We start from the raw sequence: 26,972 nt of genomic DNA, 5'->3' as shown, positions 1-26,972 counted from the left end.
ACAACCTTTTTATTCTAAAGTAATGCTTGGATAAACTACCATAGCAATACTATTATTTTATTTTAATTCATTGTTTCATGGCATAGAAACAAAATGAGATAAAACAAAATCATATAATGTCTTGGCAATTCTTTACTTGTGAGAGGTACACTCAGATTATAATGGTGGTAGGAGTCTAAAATTCCACCATGAAATTAGATGGTTATGGAACAGGTTCACAGAAAAACTCAGAAATATCTTCCGAATGTCTTCAGGAAGTTCTACAAAATTCTTGTCTCTAAAAACGCTTTTCACTCTACAAATGGAACTTAAAAGTGAAAACTTAAATCTTAATAACCAAATCCCTTGGAAAAGAAAAAAAATCATTCCACAAATAATCGAAGTCTGTACTGAATATGGCTTTAATTTTTATTTTAATTGTTTCAAAAGAGGAAAGTGCTCTCATTCAGCTATAGACTCTTTACCACTGTTTATTTCATTTAGGAGGCACCCATATACTGTGCTGATGGATGACTGACTACAGGAATTAGATTTGAGCAGACTAGAGGTAATGCTTTCCTTTCCAGTTAAAGGTCTAAGACTTTGTGAAAACAAAAGGGGCTTGGGTCCCATGTTCCCCTGCTCTCAATTAGTTATTTGCTGGCTAGCTGATAGCAAAGGGAAATAACCATCTATCATCTTCAACAGGAAGCCAAAGTGAAAAAACAAAAAAACAACAAACAAACAAAAACCCTTAATAATACTCCGACAAAAACACCAAGGAGAAGGCAATACAGTTTTGAGATGCAAGGATGATATAAATCTTTGATTTTTATCATGGAAAATACCAGCTTAAAGAGCTATTCACACCTGGTATAGAAGAGATACCTCCAGCTTCAGTTTAAAGTAAAACAACACTGAAGTCTGACCAGGACAATAGCATCTACTCAGTAAAAGCTTAATTGGTTAAGAGCATATGAATCTTCTTACCATGACTTTTCAGACAAGCAAGAATGACAGGTGTCCAGCACCTCAGCGCAATGATAACAATATCTCACATTGAATTAATCACAAAGGAACATGCCTGACTTCAGCAGCTGTTGGGAACAGCAGGTTTGCTTCAGTCAGAATAACAAGAGACTTCCACCTCCCCAGATAGATGCATCAAATCAAACAGCGCATACCAACAGTCAACAGTACCCAGCTCTTATGTTAACAGTGATTAATCACATTGCTGATTGGTACTCAGCTATATTCACTTCTGTGCTCACCACGGACACGAGCACTGAGCTGCTCATTAAAAAAGCTGCACATGAGCTGCAGGAGGAAGGGATGGTGATCCCTGAAGAATTATTATAATCAGAATGAGGCCTTTTCAGCACTTTATATAAGCTTAATTGAGGTCAGGTGTCAGTGATTCCTCACACCACTCCTGAGGCCAATATTACTTTCCACCCTGCTACTGACAATACCATCCAAGTAGCACAGTTTGGTTTTATTGGTATAACATTTGTAGGAACTATAGCATAGGGGGAAAAAAAAGGCAGTTGACTGTACATACTTAATAAATTGTCTGGAAGAGCTGCTATATATGGAAATAGAAAAATAGAATGGATGTGGGTACATAATTATACAGCTGTGCTAACTAGATAACCTGCCTAACAAGCAGGTTATTATTTAACCCCTCGTCTACTGCCTGTAATGTTAGCCTTCTAAAAATTAGGCAACTGACCTAAATTAGTCACTCTGTTCACCTCTATAGATTAAACAGAAAGACCCTCTTGGAGAACTATTTGCATATCACAAGGTAGATGTCCAGGACAGCAAGAATCACTCTCTTGAAATGCTTTTTTTTCACTAGTTTTGACCTAACACCTAACTTTTAGATGGTTAACTTTTGTAGAAGAAAACAAATTTATCTAAAAACAATTATGAGTTCACTCACTCAGATTATTTAAAGTTGTTGACCAATCCATTTCTATTGATGATTCTGGGCCTGCAGGCTTTGGTCTGATTGTCAAAAGCTGTCAGAATATAAGATTGGATGATAGACCAACCTGACCACATTTTTTCAGTTTAATGCTGGCCTCGAAGAACAGATCACCGGTATTGGTCCTAAATTAAATTTGTATAATATACTGAAAAGGTCCTGTATTGACTGAAGTAACTCACTATTCAATGTTCTTCCAAATCCCCTTCTTCCCCTCTGTTCATGCACTCTGATCAGCCATGTGTACTGATAGCGCTTAAAATTAGATGTACCTGAACTCATCCACTGCCACAAGAAAGCTGACCTTTGAAAATTGAAACTCCCAGTCTACGTACAAATTGCTGTGGAGGTCACCTCCTCCAAGTTTTGCTCTAAGTTACTGAACAGTAACAAAACAGGCAGTTTTAAAGGCATCTGCTACCTAGCCACACATCCTTGTGGATTTTAGTCTCTGTAACTCTTGACAGCTGCTTAAGTCATTACCATATCCTCATCAATGTAATCAGTACCCTAAGGCTGCCCTACCTCTCAAATTCACAATCTGCAATGCTGCTCACTTCAGTGCTTTGGGGCATATTAGCAACTTGAGCTTTTTCTGCTTTGATGTGCATGTTCTGTACCACTGACCCCAAAATATGCAGGTCTAATGAATTGGCTTTAATAGTTTTCTTACCCACTTAAATGTTTTCGTTTTAATTGGTTCTACTACCATGTGTCCGTGTCCTGAACTACACTGAAAAGTTCACAGCATAGATGCTAATGGTGCCTTTCTAATTACTGCATAATGAACAAAGGTCTGTCAGAGCAATTTCAGAGGCTGGAATTCACAATTAGCAACTCCTTTTAATAAAAATCCACCTAAAAAAATCACACACCTACTAGAAATAAAATATTATCTTTAAATAGCTGAATTTACATTGAAATACTGGTATAAATTTGTCCAGTTCATATTCCCTTCATTCCTTTTAATCTACCTGTCAACAGCTGCAGCCTCAGCTTTCCACATTGTCCCTGACGTGTAGTTAACTTTCATGGATCACTGCTCTGGGGCTGAACTTGGTTTCTCTTTTCGTTTTCTGCAGAAAGCACCTGATAACGGAGGGGCAGGGTCATGCCATCTACTGGCAACTTTTACATGCGGATGTGGAGTAAAACCTGATGATTTGTCTTAGAAAACTCCAGTGTTGTTTCAAACTAAAACTTTTTTTCCCCCCTCCTAGCATTTCCTATTGCATTTCTAGTGAAGGAATCATTTCTGATGCAGGTAAAAAGTGGAGCAGCTAGTCCTATTTCTTCCCCTGTGCCACCTACTTTGTGCAGATCAGTGACACTGTCTAAAATACATAATGTTAACATTTCCATCACTGCTAGCCTGAAAAGACCTGTGATCATAATAATACAGTAAAAGCTTAAGATTAGGGCCAAAAAGGTTAGAAGGACTCCCCATGATGTCAAAGGGCTGAATTAGGCCTGAGCAAGGTCCAACTTCGGTAATCTAAATTATAATACTGTCTTTGTGCTCCCTTCAGTGTTCTCATGTTTCATTGAGCGTGATGACTGGAGAGTTTAGCAGAATATTCATCCATCTATGCTGCATCCATTAACTATAATTAAAACAACACCTGATGTTAGTGTACTAAGTGTGGTTACACATTTAAATGTTCAGCCACCAGCAGATGTAAAGTTCAACATGAGAAATTAATTGGTGTCTCTTACATTGGGACACTTCAGTACTGTCTTCACTTTTATGTCTAGATATCATTTCTCAGCAATGCAGTGTGGTATCTTTTCTTCTCATAAATGTAGATATTCTAACATTCAATATATTGCCCCTAGCCAGTTCCCCCGGCCATAAACGTTTTTTTTCCCTCAAAATAGTTATCAAAAAACAAACAAACAAACAAACAAAACGTATCCCCCTGGAAACTAACAAGTTGTGTTAGGTGCAGAATGTTCAACTAACTCATGCAGCAGCACCAATATTTCTAATTGCATTGAAAATTACCCAGAAAATCAGGTAACTTATGGCTTTCAATAAAATTAACCACACGGCAACATTATTTAATCATATTAATATTTTGGACTGCTAGAAATCAACACTACGTTCAGTTCAATTAAAACCTGTATACATCTAAGCGTACACTTACACAAGTATTTCTGTTTGAATGAGAAGTGAATTTTGCAAGTTAACACCCAGAATGTGTTCACTTACTGAACTTTGACTCACAATGTGGAAAAGCTTGTAATTAAACAAACTGGATTTCTTGTAGTCAACTAAATTGTAAGATAAACTCCTGAATTCCAGTGCATTCAGCACAGGACTAGACTAGAGCTAGATCCAGTAAAATACTAAAAATTCATAGAGTATAGATGTCAAGACCTCAGCATCCATTGCTTCATTCTAAAGATGTTGTCCTTTTAAATCATACTACTTGCTAATAGTAAATCTACACACTTGCAGAAAGAGAAAAATAGTGAACTTGAACTCCTACCTTCTGGTAAAAAATAAAATGGAGACAGCAAGTATGGCTTGAAGAAAGTTTTGCTTGTTTTTTTTTTCCCCCTGTGTTTTTTCCTTCCTCTTTTTTTAAAAAAAATCAGTTTTGCACATCTCCAGAAAATTGCTTATTCTAAACATGTTTTAATTATATATATCTTACAGTGAATGTTCAAACCAGTATTAAAGTCGCTTTCTCCTATACAAACAAACCAATTGCTAGAATGACTGCCATTTCTACAGAAGCTGCAAAATAATAAATCACTACATGAACATGAAGAAAACACATAAGCAGTTCTTAAACTGGAATTTGAAGAATTGCAAAACAAAATCCATCTGATTACTATAAAGTAAGTGAGTTTCTTCAAAAATATAGCATATATTCTGAATTCTTTTGTCTTATGGGGGGAATACTCATGAAGAATCTCTTATAGAATTTTTCTACATTGCCCCTTAAGGAAACAAGCCACAACTTGTCTCTCGGCTGCCCATCACACTGATCCTTGTGAGAAAAAGAAAAAGAAAAAAAAAAAAAAAGAAAGAAAGAAAGAAAAAAGAAAGAAAAGAAAGAGAGAGATAAGTTCTAAAACCTTATTCCAGATGTTTTTCTCCCCATGTTGTTCTCCGTCAAAAGAGCTGACGGCTATCAGTATGGAAATGCTTTGGTCATAGCTTCACACAAACCCAGAAACAACCCTCCAAATCTGTGAGTAAGGAGGAGGACAAGCAGAGACATTTCTTGCCTCTTCCCTGATGTTCTCTTCAGACACTTGGACACCACCAGCTTCTCTACAGACGCTACCTGACAAAGGGTCTCTGCAGAGTCTGAGGCGTACGAGGATACAATAAGATTTGGAGGAGTTTTACATCAATTTCACTATTTTTAATCTCTGATAGAAGAAAAAGAGATCTTAACAGCCTGCCCCACAATAAGCCAGTATTTTTATTTGCACGTTTCCTCCTAAAAACACAATAAGATGACAATATCACTGACTAGAGTATTCTACCCCCAATTACTGTCAGCAACTCTGCTCTATTTAACAATGGTTTCTGTTTCTAGTATATGTAATCTACATAATTTAGTCAAAATGCATGTTTTTGGAGATAAATACAATCTATGAAAAGTTATATGATTTTATTTTCCTTATTATTTTTATTCCTACATTACTAAATGTAATTATTGATTCCTTCCATAATCTTTACTAATTAGAATTAAAGAATATTAACTATAGTTTATATAGTACGGGACAAGTGTCTTGAATAAGTTATTAAGTAATACTTATATGGTATACTAATTGTGAATGCTTACTGTATTCACTGTCAAAACTAATAGTTTTGTTTTATATAATTTTATAAAAAAATAAATAGTTTTAAAGCTGATGCAGATGTGAAAAAAGAACTTAGAGAATCACAGAATCATAGACTCAGTAAGGCTGGAAGGGACCTCTGGAGATCATCTAGTCCAACCTCCCTACTCAAGCAGGGTCACCTAGAGCATGTTAGACAGGGTTGCATCCAGGCGGACCTTGAAGATCTCCAGAGAAGGAGACTCCACAACCTCTCTGGGCAACCTGTGCCAGTGCTCCGTCACTCTCACAGGGAAGAAATTCCCCCTCACGCTCAGGCGGAACTTCCTGTGCTTCAATTTCTGCCCATTGCCTCTTGTCCAGTCATACAGAACAACTGAAAACAGTTTGGCCCTTCAGGCACTTACACACACTGATAAGATCCCCCCTCAGTCTTCTCTTCCCCAGGCTGAAGAGGCCCAGCTCTCGCAGCCGTTCCTCGTAGGGCACGTGCTCTAGCCCTCGGATCATCTCCGCAGCCCTACGCTGGACTCTCTCCATGTCTCATCCTGGGGAAGCCCAGAACTGGACACAGGACTCGAGATGAGGGCTCCCCAGGGCTGAGCAAAGGGGCACCATCACCTCCCTCCACCTGCTGGCAACACTCTTCCTCATGCACCCCAGAAGACCATCGGCCTTCCTGGCCACAAGGGCACATTGCTGGCTCATGGTCAACTTGTCATCCACCAGCACTCCCAGGTCCTCTCTGCAGAGCTGATCTCCACAAGGTCAGCCCCAGCTTGTACTGCTGCCTTGCGTTATTTCTCCCTAGGTGCAGGACTCTGCACTTGTCCTTGTTGTACCTCATGAGGTTCCTCTCCGCCCAGCTCTCCAGCCTGTCCAGGTCTCTCTGAATGGCAGCACAGCCCTCTGGTGTGTCAGCCACTCCTCCCAGCTTGGTGTCATCTGCAAACTTGCTGAGGAGGCACTCTGTCCCCTCATCCAGGTCATTGATGAAGAAGTTGAACAGGATGGGACCCAGGACTGAGCCCTGGGGGACGCCACTAGCCACAGACCTCCAGCTAGACTCCACACCACTGATGACAATTCTCTGAGCTCTGCCTTTCAGCCAGTTCTCAAGCCATCTCACTGTCCACTCCTCTAACCCACACTTCCTGAGCTTATCTAGGAAGATGTTATGGGAGACAGTGTCAAAAGCCTTGCTGAAGTCAAGGTACACAACATCCACTGCTCTCTCCTCATCTACCCAGCCAGTCATTCCATCCTGGAAGGCTATCAGATCGGTTAAGCAGGATTTCCCCTTGGTGAATCCATGCTGGCTACTCCTGATCACCTTCTTTTCCTCCATATGTCTGGAGATGACACCCAGAACAAGCTGTTCCATCACCTTTCCAGGGATGGAGGTGAGGCTGACTGGCCTGTAGTTGCCTGGGTCCTCCTTCTTGCCCTTTTTGAAGACTGGAGTGACACTGGCTTTCTTCCAGTCCTCAGGCACCTCTCCAGTTCTCCAGGACCTTTTCAAGATGATGGAGAGCAGCCTGGCAACAACATCCGCCAGCTCCCTCTGTACCCGTGGGTTCATCCCATCCGGGCCCATGGATTTGTGGATGTCTAGCCTGCCCAGAAGGTCTCTAATCCTATCCTCCTCAACCAAAGGAAAGGCTTCCCTTCTCTGGACTTTCTCCTTCACGTCCAGGCTGCGGGATTCTTGAGGGCTGCCCTTAGCAGTGAAAACTGAAGCAAAGAAGGCATTCAGTAATTCTGCCTTCTCTGTACCCTTGTCACCAGGGCCCCTGCCCCATCCAGTAGTGGGCCCACATTCTCCCTAGTCCTCCTCTTGCTGCTGATGTATTTGAAGAAGTCCTTCCTATCGTCCTTAACATCCCTTGCAAGACTCAACTCCAGCTGGGCCTTAGCCTTCCTCATTGCATCTCTACATACTCTGGCTGCATTCCTATAATTCTCCCAAGTAGCCTGTCCCCTCTTCCACATTCTGTGTACTTTCTTCTTCTGTTGGAGTTTTGCCAGTATCTCCTCGCTCACCCATGCAGGTCTCCTGCCTTTTGCTGCACTTCTTACTCATAGGGATGCACCGCTCTTGAGCTTGGAGGAAGTGATGTTTGAATACTAGCCAGCTCTCCTGGACCCCCCTTTCCTCTAGGGCCTTAACCCATGAGATTCCTCCAATTAGGTCTCTGAAGAGCCCAAAGTCCACCCTCCTGAAGTCCAGGGTTGCAATCCTGCTTGTTGCCTTACTCCTTTCCTGCTGGATCCTGAACTCCACCTTCTCACGGTCACTGCAGCCAAGGCTGCCCCCAACCTTCACATCTCTAACAAGTCCCTCTCTGTTGGTAAGGACAAGGTCCAGCAGAACACCCTTTCTTGTAGGCTCCTCCACCATTTGTGACAAGAAGTTATCATCAATGCATTGCAGGAGCCTCCTGGACTGTTTGTGCCTTACTGTGTTGTCCCTCCAGCAGATGTCAGGGTGGTTAAAGTCCCCCATGAGAACTGTCTCCTCCTCCTCCACCCCTAGGCAGAGCTCGATGCATTCCAGTTGCTCTTTCACGTAAAGAGCAACTCCACCACCTCACCTTCCTAGTCTGTCTCTCCTAAAAAGCACATAGCCATCCATGGCAGTGTTCCAGTCATGTGAGCTATCCCACCATGTCTCTGTGACTGCAATGAGATCATGGCCCTGCGATCGCACACAGATCTCCAGCTCCTCCTGTTTGTTCCCCATGCTGCGTGCATTGGTGTACAGGCATTTCAAAGAGGTGGTCATGCCTGCAGGTTTCCCAGGAAGGGTGTAGGTGGGTCCCCCATAGCCATGTTCCAAACGCACATCCCCAGCTGCATGCACCCGTTGGAGGCCCCCCAACCCAATTTGTGTTTTGTTGTCTACCCCGTCTGTATGCTCCCGTCCCCCCTCCTCATCCTGCAACTCCCTGACGACACAAATCCTCAGGAGCAGCACACCTCTTGCAGGAGGGTGGACCATCAGTCCAGGCCTTCTGGAGAGGCTCCAGGCACTCCCTGCAGCCTGAGACCTGTAGGGCAGCATCTGCTGCAAGAGGCGCTGTCTGGGTTGATGCTTCTGACACAGCTGATGCAGCAGTTCCCACAGCTACTGGCAAATATGCTTTAAGGCTTGTGCTTTAGGGGAGAAAAGATTTAATTTAGTGAAAATCTGTAACAAATACATCAAATATTTCATTGCCTGACTAAATTCCATATCTAAGAAGGCCATAGTTGATCACCTTTCTCCTAGGAGCACAATGAGCTACAGTTTCAATGGGTAATGGTTGGACTTCTTCACAAGAGCCACAAGCAAGGAAAGAGCACCATCAGGTAAAGTAACAGAGCTTCCTGTCATGAAAAGCTGACATAGAAGTGGACGGGTAAGTGAAATTCCCACAATCCTTATATATTATATATTTCTTATAATATTCCACTTACTGATATGTTTATGACTACTTACTTAAGGTTTTATTCATGCTTGCACTCCCTGTCATATGAAAAGAAGATTTTTCACACGTGGAAGCAAAAAGGAAATAATACCACTTTACATCCAACTTTTTTAGACATACACTCTCTGATGGCATCTTTTAAAAATATGCATGAATAACATATAAAGAAAAATAAGCAAAATACTATTTCAGAATGTGTACAAAATTACTTCAGTTTTAATTCTGAGATTAGACTACAGATAATTGTACCTTAACATACACACACACACACAAAAAAAAACCACCTTTAAATAATGTCAGAAGAAAGCAAGTATGCCCTGTCTCACTTGGTACATATTTACATTTAATTTTCATGCTTAAAGGACTCTCATTCCAGTCTCCAAACTGAACTTTAATGCAAGCTGAGGGTAAAGAACATCATCTTCATTAAGTATCAACCAGCAATCAAACAAATAAGAACATTTCAAAGTAGTATTCCCACCCTGCAGGGTTCCAGTAAAGGAAATAATAACATGAAATATGAAAAATAAAACTGTTCTTCAAGAAGAACAGATCTAATTAAAAGGAAGACCTAACAACTTCATGGATTAATTGGGAACCAACTGAGATAATCAGACCTCTGGGAGTAAGATTACACCCATCATAAACTTCTTTTTTTTCACAGCTACAGGTTAAGAGCTTAAAGCTTTAATTGGGGGCAGCACTAAAAGGAAAGTGGAACTTGCACAGAAGAATTAATATTTGGTGAAGCAATATTCTGAAGTACTTTGGCATCATTAAAAACCACAGTATTGTTTTTCCCCAAGTGCGTGGGATTCTTGGAGCCAAGTTGACAACTGTGGTTACAATTTGTACCAATCAAGAAATGATCACACTATTATACTTTGACCTATAAACCACATGTAGCTACTCTGTACATTAGTAGTTCAAATACAGCTTCACCCTCTGTGATTACAGTTTAAATAAGTTGTTATTTTAACACATACATACATACACCATGATAGTTTCTGCAGTCAAACCATGTCTTCCAAGAGAAATCTGTCCTGAGAATACTGTGCTATTAAAAAAAATAAATAAAATCTGAAGACCTAGTAAACTATGTAAGGAATAACTCCTTCTCAGAATTGCTACCAGGACTAGGTTTAGTTAAACCATTTGAAACAGAAACAATCCAATATTATAATACAGGTGTCATGGAAACCTTGGCATCCAGCTGATGAATTGTGTGCCCATTAGACAACCTGAAAAGGACAGTAAGAAAGTTTTACTAATACAACACAAAGGTGGTCAAAACTCCTGCTGTAATCTCCTTTGGTGTTGTGAAAACACCTGCAGAAGAAAGAAATTAGTATTTTTCCATAAGGAAAGAACGAACCATATGTTCTTTCCTAAGTAGTAACATTCAAGATAAGGACTTGTTCTTTTCAATTACAAATTTTATTTGCATGCAAAATAACCTATTTCAATACTACTTCACCACCTTTCTTTTTGAGATTATAGACAGTAAATGAAATGATTGCAATCTGTAATTATTTTTAAAAACTATGGAATATATGGAATGAGATTTATGGTGATATATTTTTGACTTAAAACAAATTAGATGGTTTATAGAAATCCAGAAGGATAAGAGAGATTAATTAAAATTAATTGATCATCGCTAAAACTCTGATTTAGAAAAGTTTGAAGCATGTTCTTTAGACATATTATTTCAATGGATTTTAAACATGTTACAAGGTTCTTCTCTGAATATGCACACTATAGCCTGTGCCCCTGTGGTCAATTTACTGCAATATTTTAAGGTGGTCTCATACCATTCCTGGATTAAAATTGCAAAACACTTCATCTGAGGGTTTTTTTTTTTTAATTGTTGACATCCACTTCATCTTTGTCAGGCTGTTGAGATCCAACTGTCAGCCTCGATCTACACAATTACTTTGTAGTTACCCATTTAGCCATTAAGAGTTTCTCAAAGACTAAGAACAATCCTACAAGCCTGATATGGTCACCTCAGCTAATAAGTATCCAAAGGAATTTCACTCATTGCTGTTTAAGATGCTGCTTGACTGTGCCTTGCTTCTTGTATGTTTTACTCTGGCTCCTCTCCATTTTTCAAGTTCCTGTCTCCTGCTGCCAGAGCTCAGGATCCTCCCCTCATCCTCATTTTAGACTTCGTCTAATAATATGAATCTAGGATGAAAATGAAGCCAGGCTGGAATAAATTGTTCATGCCAACGGCTTCTCATCATCTTCACAGTGAAGAAGAATCACAGAATCAGTGAAGTTGGAAGGGACCTCTGGAGATCATCTAGTCCAACCTCCCTACTCAAGCAGGGTCACCTAGAGCATGTTAGACAGGGTTGCATCCAGGCGGGCCTTGCTATCTCCAAAGAAGGAGACTCTACAACCTCTCTGGGCAGCCTGTTCCAGTGCTCTGTCACTGTCATAGGAGTCTGTTCTAAAGACTGGCAGATTTCTTGGTTCCTCCAGTTCTCCGACCATTTTTATGGCCTCTAGCTATCTTCCCACCTTACACTTTGAATTGGTACAGTTCACATCTCTTCTTGTTCATGACTTTTTCTAGCTCCAAAACAGATTTTAGCACGGTCCTGATGATCAGAACTATCCCATAGGAAGATTAATTAATTGGCAAGTCTACAGATATCAGTTTTAGTCAATGAACTAGCGTGATAAATTTGGTATAACATCATGGCTTAGTAAGATAAGAATAAACACCTCATTAATAAGTGGCATCTAATTTGTAACTTGGTATGAGAAAGAAACATGCAATCATAAAGTAGATCGATTGGAAATGCTATCAAACACAGTATAATCTCCAATCATCTTTCAAACTACAGGCAAAAATCTCAAAAAACATCGTTAAACTATTTATCAGTGCATGCATTTGAAGCCAAGATTGTCAGTTGATTCTAACTATTTCTGTATGCCTTCTGGATTCAGACACTAATGAACCAATAGCTATCAGCATGACTTTTGCTAAAATACTGTTACATTAATGAGTTTGGATCAGCTGCTCAAACAGTTTGGCTGAAAAAGATGTCTGCTCAGAAAATATATTTAGGGGATGAACATAAATGTTAAGCTTTAGCCCTTTAAATTTAGTTGATTACAAACATGATGCCCAAAACCTTTTTTTACATTCAGCTTGATTAGACACTGCACTGAATAAATTAGGCTGTATATAAAACTGCCTTATTTATCTTTCATGCAAAAACCCAGGCCAAGTTCTTCTCTTTATTATACAATTCATAACCCAATTGGCATCCTTTGTCACACCAGTATAAACCACCGGTGAATTTGTCACTATCATCTTGAAGTCAGCATTATTCAAAACTAAAAGTTATTCCCCCAGTTGTGCTGTACCTCTATATTATCCTGTCTAAGACTGGCACAAACTCCAGTGGGGTCACATATCCCTAGAATTAACATTCTGGCGTGAAAAGGCAACAGGGATTACATATGACATTGCTTAAATTAATTCTTTCTGTTGTCTTCTGTACAGCACTTCCCTGGAGCACCTTTAGTCATTCAATCCACATGGAATGAGAAGGCTCTCTGTATATTAGTCTATTAAAGGAACCAGAATATGAATCACCAATCATGTACCTTGCCTTTAAGGAAAACCTCCTCACATAATGAGAATGACTGGATTATACCTGAATGAATCACCATCTGCCACTGTGAGAAGGTAAAGATGATACATCTGAACCAGACAGCTCATCACTGTGCTGACCAAAGGATACGTTTGAAACAGAGAGGGGTGAAGCGCCAAGGAGGCCCTATGTCTATCATCTTCTTTTCCCTATACTTTACTAGATTGGGCCCTTGGGAGGCAAAAAAAAGGGGGGGGGGGTGAAGATTTTAAAATAGCTTGGCTAAGAAAGCCAATTTAACTGGGCAACCTGAAACTGAAACACTGTTCCAAATACAGTATTTTAAAAATATTTTAGTGACATTTGTTCAATATAGGAAGCAACTTTATCCATCTTGTTTAAGTCAGACACCAGCACTGGGGGGTTGTTCAACCCCAGGGTTATATTATAAACTCCTTGAGGGGATTCACAATTCACCAAGTGACGTATTGTTATTATCACCGAAGTGAACTATATTCAACAAAGCAGTACGCAGTGGGCAGTAATTCTATGGTGTATAATTACAGTTGACTCTTCCTATCCCAAGATTAAATTTGTTTTTATGTTAAAAAAAAAAAAAAACACTCCAACTGTATCCACCCACCTAAACACACCCAACAGTATTAACAATTTAAAAGTTCTTTATCTTGATTCTCTGAACAAACCCCACCTAAATTATTCTTTCCTTGGAGCAGCTACTCTGGTACTTGTCCTTCCTTTCTAGCATCGCTCTGGGTTTGGAGGGGGGAGGGAGTTGACTGTTTTTCTGTTTTTTGCTTTTCGGGGTTTTTTTGAGTACTGACACTGCTATCCAATATAATTTTCATCTCCTATCTACATTATAATTAAGGTCTTGTTTTTCTGTTGATTACTGTAAATGCTTTGACAAAAGCAAAAATCTATTCAGCTTTTTTTAGCAGTATAAAGGACTGTGCTGCTCTAATTTACGAATTATGGCTGTTTAGGCAGTACTGCTGGCATCTTTAACTAGCTAAAATATGCCATATTTCTCACCTAAAAAACCTAAAGTCATGTTCCTTTTTCAGTTGCACTTGTAGAAATCTATAAAATTTCTCTCAGTGTACAGTCTTTGGAAGGATTTGCAGATAATTAGAATCGATAAGAGTCCTATATTTATGTCAGAATAAAGGGCAATAGACCTAACCAATAGCTCAGGAAGTTTCAGATATGGTTTCATACAGGGGACCACAAGATATTCTTTATTGGTATAATAGGATTAAATGGTCTTGCAGTGCATTAAGCCTCCAAAGATGAATAATATTTTATCAGTATATTATGCCACCTGTCGTTTACATAGTAACAATGAGCATATCCAAAACACACAAGGGAGCACATTACAGGTACCTTGAGCAAGCAATGTATGAAATACTTTCAGAATAAGGAAAAAGCACAGCAACATTCATGCAACACTGCATCTGGGGAAGTAAGTCATTGGACGCAGTATCAATGAAATACGACCTAATACTTTTACACAGTGATGTGCCATCTCATGCAGATTTATTTGCTTGCATTGACATGAGGTTACCGATGTATGTATCATAATCTATGTCCTTATGTTACTTTTATCCTGTTTGAAAATGGTACGAATTCTTTCTGCTATACCACTTCTGATATCCAAAAGTAGGTCTGCATTTCTATTCTTGACGAGCAAGATGTGTGATCAGTATTATCCAGAGAGAGATGAAAAATACAAGGCAAAGATTCTCATACTCTGTCCCTCACACTTCTTCTTCTTCCTTTGTCCCCCTTCTTCTCTCTTCCTTTTTCTTTTCAATACACCCATATGACTAATTATTACAAGATAATTCACACTGTATCCACATTTTCTGTAGTCTTTAATGGCATGTTTTGTCTACATACTTGGCTTGGTGAGTTTTTGTTCTTGTTGTTTATTTTTATTTTTCTAAAGGCAAGATATTCCCCACAACCTTGTGAAGATAGTTTTAATCCAAAAAAAAATTAGCAGTAGTGGCAAGACTTTGAACTGGAATCTGAGAGGTAGTACCTCTGACTACCAAATACAAATCAACAACTCAGAGGCACTGTAAGAATGGAATTGTGCATCTGTTTCTCCACCTTTTTTGAAAACATGCCACTGATGAGTGCCTACCACATCAATGAAAAATATATATGAAACAAACATACACTCAGAATAAATTTAAGAATGTTTCTAGAAGAGTAAGAACAGTGTGTGAAGACACCTTGCTCTTTAACACATACTTGAAATGACAGTAATTCTAGAGTTTCTTCGTGTATCTAACTGCAGACATGAACTCTGCAGCCTTTCTAATTGGCCTTCCTTGTCACACTTAATTTGTTCTGATTTTATTTTAAACAATTATTAAATACAAATGAAAACACTAAAAGCTACTTTGCTCCATTAGCCCTGTGCATTCCACTCTACATTCAGGCCCTGCATCAACAACTGCTGCAGCAATACTGTTTCTTTCAGGATAAAGACAAAACATGGACTACATCCAATTTTTAATCAGCTGTACAGATGGGTTTATTTCACAAATGCACCAGGCTGCACAGATGGAAATTCCTGAATGCCTGACAAGGTGTTAAAATGGTTACTGAGATTACAAAGGAATAAAAAAGCATCGCTGGAAATTATAATTAGAAGGGACTCTGTCTCTTAAGGGTTTATTAGTTCAGAACTTAAATTTTGTCCTTGGTATGTGGAAAACAGTTTGCAGGGGGGAAAACGGTAAACATATATCAGACTAAGTATGAAAACTGTTTTTTATCCCTTAAGAGAACAAGCAATCTTACAAATATCTAACTCACCTTGATACTTGATACAATAACCAGTGAAACCAGCCAAAAGCATGACATAATATTTTTAACCATTAAATGCTGGAACATACAGTGGCACACTGAACAGTAGTTAAAAATAAAATTCTGCAAGTATCAGTGGTGAAAATGACTTACAGGCACCTAATGATATTTTAATTTTGAGCAGTTTTATTGTAAACTTACAGATTTTGTGCCTATGAAAGTTAACTGAATGATCATAACTTTATGATCATATGAACGGTTTATAGTATTCATCATCTCATGAAGCACTATGCCAATTTACTATCATAATGCCAAATGTCCTAAAGTGTGTTTTGGAAATAACACAGTAATAAGAGCTGTCATGAATACTTGTGATCGTTACAGATTCCTGTGGTCTTCTTTGCAAGAATGGAAGGCTGCAGAGACAATTTACTCTGTATCCTAAAGCATGAACCTTTTCTTCATCTTTACTGGGATGTTTTGAGTCATTTAGAAAAGAAATAAAATATCATGAGTGCCTCTCCAGTCTTTGCATATATACCAAGTTGGGACAGTTGTGTATGGTGGATCAGGAACAATCTGCCCTAATGTACTAAAAGCTTAACCATAATTTTATGCAGAGCTTTTGTTCTGAATATTTTATTTAAAATATACTCTTGTTAAGTCTTTCAGCACTATGTATAAGAGATGTTTATTGTCCAAAATTCTAGTTTGTCTTCCACCCTAAAGACATAGTTCTGTATTAAGCAGAGTATCTCATGAAGTAAGCACACTAATCTTAGTGTTTACTATTAAATAGCCTGTGATAATATGCAAATATGTGCTTATGTGATGTGATATACAAAGTGGGTACCAAAGATTCACATATTTTACTACATCCAAAAAGATACAATGATCAAGAAAGACAGTAATATTCATTTTAAAATGTAGCTTATAACAGAAAGGAAAATGTTTTCAAGAAGTAGAGAGTAAGTTTAAAAGAATCATGGTGTATCTAACATGATACAATAGTGAAAGATGGAACAAAGGCAAAAGTATTCCATAAATAGTTCATTTCTCCATAGAAAAAGAAACAAACAAGGTGATAAAAAAGGTCATAAAAGTCGACTTCATTCTGATTCTCAGCAAAGTAATACACATCTGTAGCAACTCAGATACTAAAAATGAAGGGGGACATGGGTCGGAGCTAATGTAATAAAGATTTGTGAAAAACAAATTCAGCCAAACTAATTCAAAATTTGTTGACAAGACTAGCTTCTGTTTGACAAAGATAATAGCAATAATGATGCCACATAGGTTTCTATTAAAAAAAAAAAAAAAGTATCTGACTCTCTACATTTTAGTAGTGAAACTTGGCATTAAAATCAAGTCTTTATACATTAAATAAAAAGTGGCTAATCAGTAGGTGTCAAAATGTAAAGGAAAACAGAAAATCATTATCAAGCAGGTTTATTTCTACTGATGTACTTCAGGGACCAAATCTTGGCACTGTGATTCAATATTTTTATGCACAGATTGTGTAATACAAACTAACTGGGGTTGAAGTCACACATGACATAAAGATTAGGTAAACAGTGAAGGAATAAAACAAGTTGCTGATTAGGAGGAATTTGAGATCAGAATGCAATCTTAGTCCAAGCTAACTATGTACTAAAGTACACAGTTATGGTCAAAGCCCGGAGAAGCCTGGAGAAGAGAAGACTGAGAGGGGATCTTATCAATGTGTACAAGTACCTGAAGGGAGGGTGTCAAGGGGATGGGGACAAACTCTTTTCAGTTGTCCCCTGTGACAGGACAAGAGGCAATGGGCAGAAATTGAAGCACAGGAAGTTCCACCTGAGCGTGAGGGGGAATTTCTTCCCTGTGAGAGTGACGGAGCACTGGCACAGATTGCCCAGAGAGGTGGTGGAGTCTCCTTCTGTGGAGATCTTCAAGGCCAACCTGGATGCAACCCTGTCTAACATGGTGTAGGTGACCCTGCTGAGCAGGGAGGTTGGATTAAATGATCTCCGGAGGTCCCTTCCAACCTTACCCATTCTGTGATTCTCTGACTCTGTGAAATACATGACTAAATCCAAATAGAGGATCAAATGTTAAAAATGTACATAAGGACCAGGGAGATGAGGGTGGGAGGAAACAAACAAAAAACCTTGCATATCATATGCAGCTAGGGAATTAATTATGTCCAGGAGGATTTCAGGGCCATTATGGGTAATCAGCTGAACATGAGCTCCATATACAAGAGGGCAGCCCAAAGACTAACATGGTTCTTTAATACATAGTACATTTGGAAGCCTGATATATTTACTGGAGAATATCAAATTGAAATATGAATGTTCCATTATTTTTGTATTTCATGTAGGGGTGACCATTACTAGACTAAGGTGCTTATCTTTACGTCAAGAAGAAAGTTAATAGAGTGCGGGAGTTTAGAGAACTGGAAGACTGTTTCAAGGTTCGAGGAGCACATCTGTGGGAAGCTCAATCTCATCACCTTAACAAAAAAAATAATAAACTTCTATTAGTTTTATCAGAGATTATCTGAGTGAAGATGCTTGAGTCTGGCAGATACAAGCACAGCAAGATTAAATGACTAAAAACTGAAATTCAACATACTCAAAAATCTTTTACATTATTTTAACAATACACATAATTTAAAAGAAAATAAGAGTTCTGGGAGATTCATTGTCTTTTTTCACTCTATTTTTACTGTATTTCACTGTACTTTTAAAGTGAAATGTTCTAAAAGAGAGATTCAAATTAAAGGAACTCTGTAAAAGGAAACCTTGTAGACCCTGTAATACAGAAGTTTCCATTAGACTATCATGTGGTTCTTTCTGTCTTCATAAACACGGAATTGTATGAGAAGATAATACCACCTATATATTGGCACATCTATTTGGTGAAATATTGAACTAGATACAGCCTACATAATATCTGCACACATGGCAGGGTTTACACTCCATAAGAGGTAATATTGACACATAAGACAACTTTTTATTCAATACGCTTAATAGCTTCATACTACTCTACTGAGAAATCTAAAGAAATGTAATTTGACCTTTTAGTTGCCGAGTTTGATTTCAGCCTAAACCTCTTTGCAAATAATATATAATGTGTAATGATTATGATATTATTAAAAAGATATATAAAAATGCCTTATTTCATCATCAAGGAGTACAAAAGATAAGTTAACAGTCTTATCACTAACAGATTCAAAATACATTTATAGAGAATATATTTTATCCCTACAGGGTATCAAATATCAAACTGTACACCATGCAGCTCAGCAAACACCGTGATGGAAGATTGTCAATGGAAATCTCAGCAATCTAGGATACTACGTTATATTTCATTGGTATCTATTGCTCAGTTTAAAAGGAAATTGCAAGGGGATGATATGCTTGGTAAGAAACAGCAATAGATAGTGGAGTGTAATGTGCCAGCTCTTAAAAGAGAAAGAAAATCAAAGTCCAGATCACTGGGGATTACTTAAAATCTCATGAAATATTTCATAACACGAAAAGTACTATCAGTGCTTTTAGACTTGGTGCCCTTTGAAAACTTCATTTTGAGTAATTAAATTTTACCCAACTCAGACATCTCCAAACTTGCTTTTATCTGGCAACACAATTAATTATTCTATAGAGTGCCCATTGCCTAAGCTGCTGGGCATTCTTTTTTTTTTTTTTTTTTAATATTAATTTGCATAAACTTTCCACCTTTAATGAAGTATTGCTGCTGCCTAAAGAAGCATTTAAAAATGCATTTTGTTTTAGAGTGTAGAAAGATAGAAGTCAGTCAAATGACTGACATCAGTAAGGTACACTCCTAATTTATCACTGAATTTAAATATAGATGTCACAACTTAGGTTATCTAGTCTAAACCATAATAGCTACTTTTGGAGAAAAATACAAAATCTCAGAAGTAAGCCATGACCTAACCTGTTAGAATTTATCCCTTGAATTAACTTGTTTCATTTCCTTAAGTACATGTAGAATGAATCCAAGTTTTTATTCTCCAGCTTCACAAAAAGATTCTCAAAGGTTCAGTTTCAGATCAGAAATGTGTGTACTTCTTATCTAGACAAAGACAACTGAGTTGTATAAATACCTTTTCATTCCTAGTCAATTAATAACAACAACAACAATAATAATAAATCCTACATAAATTTAACAGCATAGGAGTCATCTATGGTTTCAGGTATGCATCTTTCCAAGGAAATAGAATCCTCTTTAATTTCAGGTAGTCCACTCATGATGGAGTTCTTGATGACTGAAAAAGGCATACTTCCTGTCCATTTTCAAGAGAAGAAGGAAGAAAAACAGGTCAGCCTCACTCGTCTGTGAGTCCTGGAAACCATGTCCAGAAACATACAGGACAGGTGATGGATTTATCAAGTCCAAATTCTGCCTGAACTTCATTAGTTTCTGTGATGCTATGACTGCCTGCCTCTGTGATAAAGGTTTACCTTTATGTCCTCAAGGCTTTCGATGCTTTCACCCACACAAAGGATCCAGCCAAACTGCTGGGATATGGCTTGGATGGGGGGGACCATAAGGCAGCTACAAAACTGCCTGAACTGCCAGGTTTAAAGGCTTGTGATCAGACATACATCTGCCAACCAGCAGACAGTCACTGCCACTGCTCCTCAGGGGTTGATCATGGGCTAATACTGCCTTATGCACCTGATGTCCTTATTAATGACCTGGATGATTATAAGCAGAAAGCACCCTCTCAAACAATGTCAAGCTGGGGGTGGAAGGTCAGGCGAGCACCCTGTATACTGTGGGGCACAGCTGCTCCTCAGAGCGACCTTGTCAGGCTGCAGAAATGGGCAAGAGGAACCTTGTGAAGTTCAGCTATGGCAACCACAACATCCTTTGCCTGGAAGGGAATAACCTCACGCAACAATGTAGACTGGGATTCAGCTAGAGAGAAAATAGCCTTGTAGAAAAGGACCTGGGGAAGCTCCCGGACTATACGCTGAAAATATCTCAGCAGTGTGTCATTGCAACAACGAAGGCCAACTGTACATGAGACTATTAAGAAAAAAGTAACCAGCTGACAGAAAACATTGATTCTCTCCCTCTCCTCAGCAGTACTTGTGAGACTGCAACTGGATTACTCTGTCCTTCTTTGAGCACACTGCTTTGAGCTGGGGATCAGATTTCCAGAGGTACCTTTAAACCTAAATTATGTTATGATTCTGTGACTAAAACTTATGCATATCTCTGCCAGATCTATTAAGGATACAAGTCAGAGAGTATTCGATACTCTAAAACTTACATACTTAGTTGGTCTTCGAAACTTGTAGTCCTATAGACAATTTTACCTTTTACATAATGAAAGACTAGATTTCACCCCAAGTCTTGACACATCTGCTAAGACCTGGGCCTACCAAGCCATGCTGGGTGAAGTACAGAATCCATATCAAGGAGTATTCTAGTGCTCTGTCAGGTCAAATTTAAAATCTCAATTTGAAAAGCTGAAGTTCTCTCTATTTAGTCTTGGAATAACATGAATGATAATATGGATAAAAATCTGCAACTACTGAAAAAGAACTAGGATCACAGAATACCTCAAGTTTGACATTAATCCAACAGCCATCCATATGCACATCTCAGCCTTATAATAGATGATGGCTGAGAAATAAGCCTCAGTATACCATATGGCTAGCAAAAATTGTAAGATGTGAAATGGAAATGATTTTTTTTTGTAAGTGATACTACTTTATTGACATTTATTGGCTGTAGATTTATTAGTAAATAAAGCATATGTCTCAAGCATAAAAGGAAGAGACTGAACCATCAAACATACCAAAATATTATGTACCCCTAAAGGAAACAAACAAACAAAAAACCCTCAGACAAAACCAAACACAACGATGTAGGCTATGATGAATTTGGGTAAGATACAGTGTTTCAAACCTACATCAGAAAAACTAGTCCAGTAACAGCAATGTAAAAAACAGTAAAGGAAAGTGTGTCAACATCAATCAGGAAAGAAACTTATTGATATGGTAGCAAAAACAGATTAGTTTCACCACATCTAAAATTATGGCTGTGAAAATAACAGTTTCTTAAAATAAGCATTCACTTGGATTTTAGTGGATGAGATGCAGTAAATTAAAATCATCCCTTGCAAAATTCATCTTTCTTTTTTTAAAACATAGCTATCCAAGAATGGAGGTGGTTACATCGGCTAGCTTTAGCACAGTAATTATGTGGCTATAACAATTATCCAAAAAACCAGGAAACCCTGCCCTCCAAATCTTTACTGAATACCTGAAAGATATCCTAATCATCAGGCTAGAATATAACTATTCTCTACTCTTCCTGTAGAAATTGGTTTGCTGTACAGTCAAGAATGAAGATTTTATAGTTATGAAAGAAAAGCAAATGAGGGAGTCTAACAGTATAAGCACAGATTGAGGAGAAGGAAGTCCTTGGCTCCAGTCCCTACTCCTGAGGATTTTATTCAATGATGTTCAAATGAAAGAAACAGTCTTGGAAGGATATCCCACCCCTAGATTAGTAATCCCACCAGAAGACTATGGAGTCATGCTTCCTCTAGTGCTGTCTACTTTTGTCTGCATAAATACTGTGTTAAATGGCATTTTTACGTCAGACTGACATTGGATAAGCAATATAAAAAACAATACCATAAAAATCATCTTATGATTTATTTAATGTGCAAAAGGTCAACCAGCAAATCACTCACTGCACGTGTTGTTCTGCACCTGTCACCGAAACAGTTATACTCTCTAATCACATTTCTGTTGAATTCTTACAGCAGAATAAAATACATCACTAGTGTCCCCTGCTATCAGTAATATATAGTGGCTAGACTTAAAGGTTTCATCAGAAATGTGATAATAAATTATCCAGTCAAAACAACTCTAAGAGCATATTACTACTATAAGAAATACGTAAGGAGACTATTTGCCAAGAAGGCAACTGCACTGATGTAATGAATGAAATTGATAAGAAGGGAAGTAGAACAGGACATACTAAGACGGAGTATTTTAGCAGACTCTAAACACCACTTGTCATTAAAAAAATAAAATAAAAAGATAGAAAGATGAAACATAAAAGCCTTGGCATATGCAGGCAAAGAAAGTTTTAACTAAAGGACAGAATTCATTTCATTTCATGGCAACAAGCAACTGAACACCTGTACATTTCCCTTTATTTTTTCATAGAATTTAAGGTTTTCCATCATATTACTTTTTTTTTTTTCAGATGGGCTCCAGTGGATTTTATTTTGGTGAATACCTAAGGAAATTTTTATTGTTTAACAACTTCCTTCCATCCAGAATAAATAGATGTTTTATATTTGAAATCATAAAAAAAGAGATAGGAACCCAATTTCTCAAGAAAGAATTGCACTGGGGATTTTACCATCTGGTAGTGCTTGATTATTGAGGCTTTATTTTCATCGGTTTCTGAAAAATACTACTACATTCAAGCAAGTAGATTAAATGCTATTAGCTTTAATACCTTTTTAAACAAAGTAGTCTGTTGAAGTGATAATGGATTTTAAAGCAAGTACACCACTATGGTTTCCCTGTTGGCCACATGAATCTTTAAACTTGACATGGTTAATTACAATTATAATATGTGGTATGTGAACACTTGATTAACTTCATGTTATATTTAAGGCAGACTTAAAGGTAATAGAAGAGTTCTACTATCAGACTTTAAGGGTGTTATCAAAGGAGCCCAAAAATACTGCTTGCCCGTTCATTCACTTGGAATGAGCTGCATAAGATTCCCAGTGCAAAGCTACCAATCTATTCCAGCTGTGAAAATTAGAGTTTTATTTGAAAGGCAATCGGCTAATTCTACAGGTATGAGACAGACACTAGAATTCATCAGAATTTCATCGATGGGAAAGGTCTGAAGCTGTTGTGGTCTTACATGTATAACCCAATTTAGATTTTTAGTCACTTTTACTTGAAAAATTGGCTCTGACTCTCCACATAGCTTGAGGCACAGTTTCAATACCACTTTCTTGTGTCAAAAACACCTGTCTTTTTACTTTAGTGCCAGAAGGGCTTAGCATCTTGTCAGTGAAGTAACATAGCCTGCACATTTATAGGTGTCACTCACTTTACCATCTGTTTCTTATGATAACACTCACCACTATCACCCAACCTCTACCAGAGGCTCTAACAGCCTTTATGGATTAAGGTTTAGATCTACAATGAAGAACATCTAGCAGTATTCCACTACTTCCAGCTCATCCATGTGTCCTTTAACCTTAACTCTGTGAATACTTGATACCACATCAAATTAATAACTATCCCTGATACTAAATTTTGTCAGTAGCATCCTACCACTTCTTTGAAGTGGTGCAGCAACTAATTGTCTCACAAATATCTGCATGTCACATAGTTTATAAAATATTAAAAGAAAACCACATGCATATAAACACCAGCCCTCACACCACATCCAAATCTACGCCACAGACAGTTTACTTCAAATCTCAAGAGATAGCAGAAACATCATCACTAATCCTAAATTACATTTCAGTGATAAAGTTGTTAATCAGATAATTTGGCAAATGAATTAATGATAAATAAATGCAATGTGAAAATCCAGGTTTAATTTATCTATTAGCAAACAAAAAAGGGTGTTATTTTTAAGACTTCTTTTTTTAATTGTTTTTCCCAGAAATTACAATTTATTAATCCTTTCTTCCTGCTGAAAAGAAAGTCAAAATAAATAGATAACATTGTGGACACCCATTACATGCCTTCTGTACTTCTGTGTACCACTGCAGTTAAGAATTTATCAGAGACATACAGGATCAAAATCAGAAGAGATACAGATTTGGATGTAAAGGTGACATCTGAATGCTGCTGTGCTGCAATAAAATGTATAAACTAGTGGCATTTAAGCTGGAGTAGTGGAGAGAGAAATGTTTTACTTAGAATAGAATTTAAAGCATGTTCAAATGTTTTCCTCATTTGGGGACCTGTTTAATCATAAAGCATGAGACCGGTCCAAGTTTTACAGTAGGACCAATATTCATCCAAATGGAAGAGATAATACAAGTATTTACAGTTGTATAATCTGACACCTACATCCTTTTAGAAACAACACGATCCCTTCAATTCTTTGGCAGATAAACATCATTTTATACATTTCCTAATGCTAATGTATTAGTTAAAAAGCATTTATGCCACCTATGATTTGTCCTTGGCCAGGAAGTAGCACTTTATCAGCTGCAGAACCAGAGAGGGCCAAATGAACATTACAAATACATTTACGTGTTAAAATCCCTGCAAGGACTATCTGGCAATAATGTTTTGCTTGTTAAAAGCTTAATGTCCTCAGGTATAAAGAAAAACAATGAGAACAGCTTATATAGGTAAATTTTCTGCTCTGTCTGCATATCTTCCTGATAGATATCTGAACATGGACTCCCATTACATGCCTTGTCCAAAATACCCGGAATAACAGGTATTTAACTCTTTCTCCAATCTCGTGCCTCGCCGTACAGCACTCACACGTTAGTATCCTCTTCATTACAGTTCTTAGGACAGGACATGTGTAAGGGTGGACAGTGATCATTGAGACAGCCCTGAGCTGCTATCAAGTTTTGGATAAAGTCTCCTTCCCTTTAACAAAGCAAGTACACGGATGCAGCTGCTGTTCCACACTTCTCCGTAGTTGCACCGCCTGCCTGCCAAGCCAGTCAGTAAGAGAGTTTGAAAGCAATGACAGACATGCTCGTGTTGGCAAAACGAACTTCTAAGCCAGAGTATACTGTGCAATTGTGAACAAATATTTTGTTCTAAATCTGTGTGTAGACAGCAGCTACTAAACAGCATCTTTCAGAGAGTCTAAACAGAGATTTCTGCTCTCTCCCTTCTACCTCACAGTGATGTCTTTCGGCTTCCTGGATGAAATCTGTTTATTTCTCTGCTGGGAGATGGTGGCTGCTGTCCAGCCTTTCACTTACAAGTTGCACGTATGCTGGATCCATTGGAATGGTTTCTTCCTCTCCTCTTCTTCTCACTCATTTTATTATTTATTTATATGTGAAACAATGTCTCTGTCACCACTGTACCATGCTTTCAAGAGGTATTTATGTAATCATGTTAATATGGCATCCTATCACTGTAATTATTGCAGTCTGCATGGAGACATTTTTCTAGTTATCATTAGATGCTGGTTAAGCAATGCTCCTGGTGTTCGGTTACAGCTGGCCAGAGTTCTTCCACTAGACCCGATTTTCTTCCCATTTTGAATTGGAAAAGAAGCAGCCTGGAATTCCTCAGCCAAGTCAGCCTGTCTGCTACATCATGACATTTAGGCTGTGTGGGTGGAGGGGGTTGCGAGTGGCACGGCATTGCCATCTCCGTAAAACATTTCAGTCTCTCACAGAGCAACACAGCAGTGGCAAGGCAATGCTGTCATTACTGTGGAAATATTACTTGCAACCATCAGTCTTCTCTCTTCAATTAGTGACAGTTGGTTAAGCTGTGCCCCCAGCCTGCTTTAGTTGCTGGCAGCATTACCAACTCAAACTTGTCTCCCTCTTGGAAAGTAACCTGGGGAAGGCTAGTGTTCACCAGCCACACTTTTTGGCTGTGAGAATAAAAAGAGGACAAGGGAGTAGACTTGTTTGAAAATATTATGCAGTTAATTTATAGGTAAACAAATAGCACAAAAAAAAAAAATATATTATTCTTTCTTTGTTTGTTTTCCTAGAGGGTGGGAGGAATTATCTACTATGTGCCAGGTTTGAATTATGAAATATTCTTAGAAGAGTATTACTTTTTTCAGCTGGATATATCAGAACAATTTTAAAATGTCATTTGTAAAAAGGCAGTCCTTTCTTCTATAGCTGAAATCCAATTAAAATCAGCAGAAAACAGAATTCTCTAGGTCGAGCGATAAAAGAAATTCAAAACTAAAGTTTCTCTGATAACTCCTGTAGGGCAAATAGTTTACCAATATAAATGGGAATAGCTCCACTGATGTCAAATAGAATCACTTTTCCACAGAAGCAAAGATTTGGGTGCTATACCTGTACAGCAGATCTCCTAAGCAGCTGGTTCTGAGATATGACCAGACAAGATCAAAGGCTGCCTATGTGTTAAATCAACATGAGATTTTAGATTTAAGAATACTAAACACACTAACAGTGTTCAAACTAATGGCTCAGCACTTCTGCCATCTTGAATATATAATATAAAAGCTTGAAGGCTGATAACAGTGAAGACATATTGTAGCCTGTATACTTGGGCTCTGAAAACATGA

The 26,972-nt window shown here is 38.1% G+C and overlaps 1 protein-coding gene across 2 annotated transcripts in view; it reads right to left on the bottom strand.

Annotated features, from left to right (window-relative positions):
- Positions 1–26,972, bottom strand: part of PCDH9 (protocadherin 9) — a 670,823-nt gene that overhangs the window by 308,373 nt on the left and 335,478 nt on the right. The window lies entirely within an intron of this gene.

Source organism: Rhea pennata, chromosome 1 (genome assembly GCF_028389875.1).
Source record: "Rhea pennata isolate bPtePen1 chromosome 1, bPtePen1.pri, whole genome shotgun sequence".
NCBI classification, from domain to species: domain Eukaryota; kingdom Metazoa; phylum Chordata; class Aves; order Rheiformes; family Rheidae; genus Rhea; species Rhea pennata.
The sequence above is the reverse complement of the archived record's forward strand: the minus strand, read 5'-3'. Positions and strand labels throughout refer to the sequence as shown.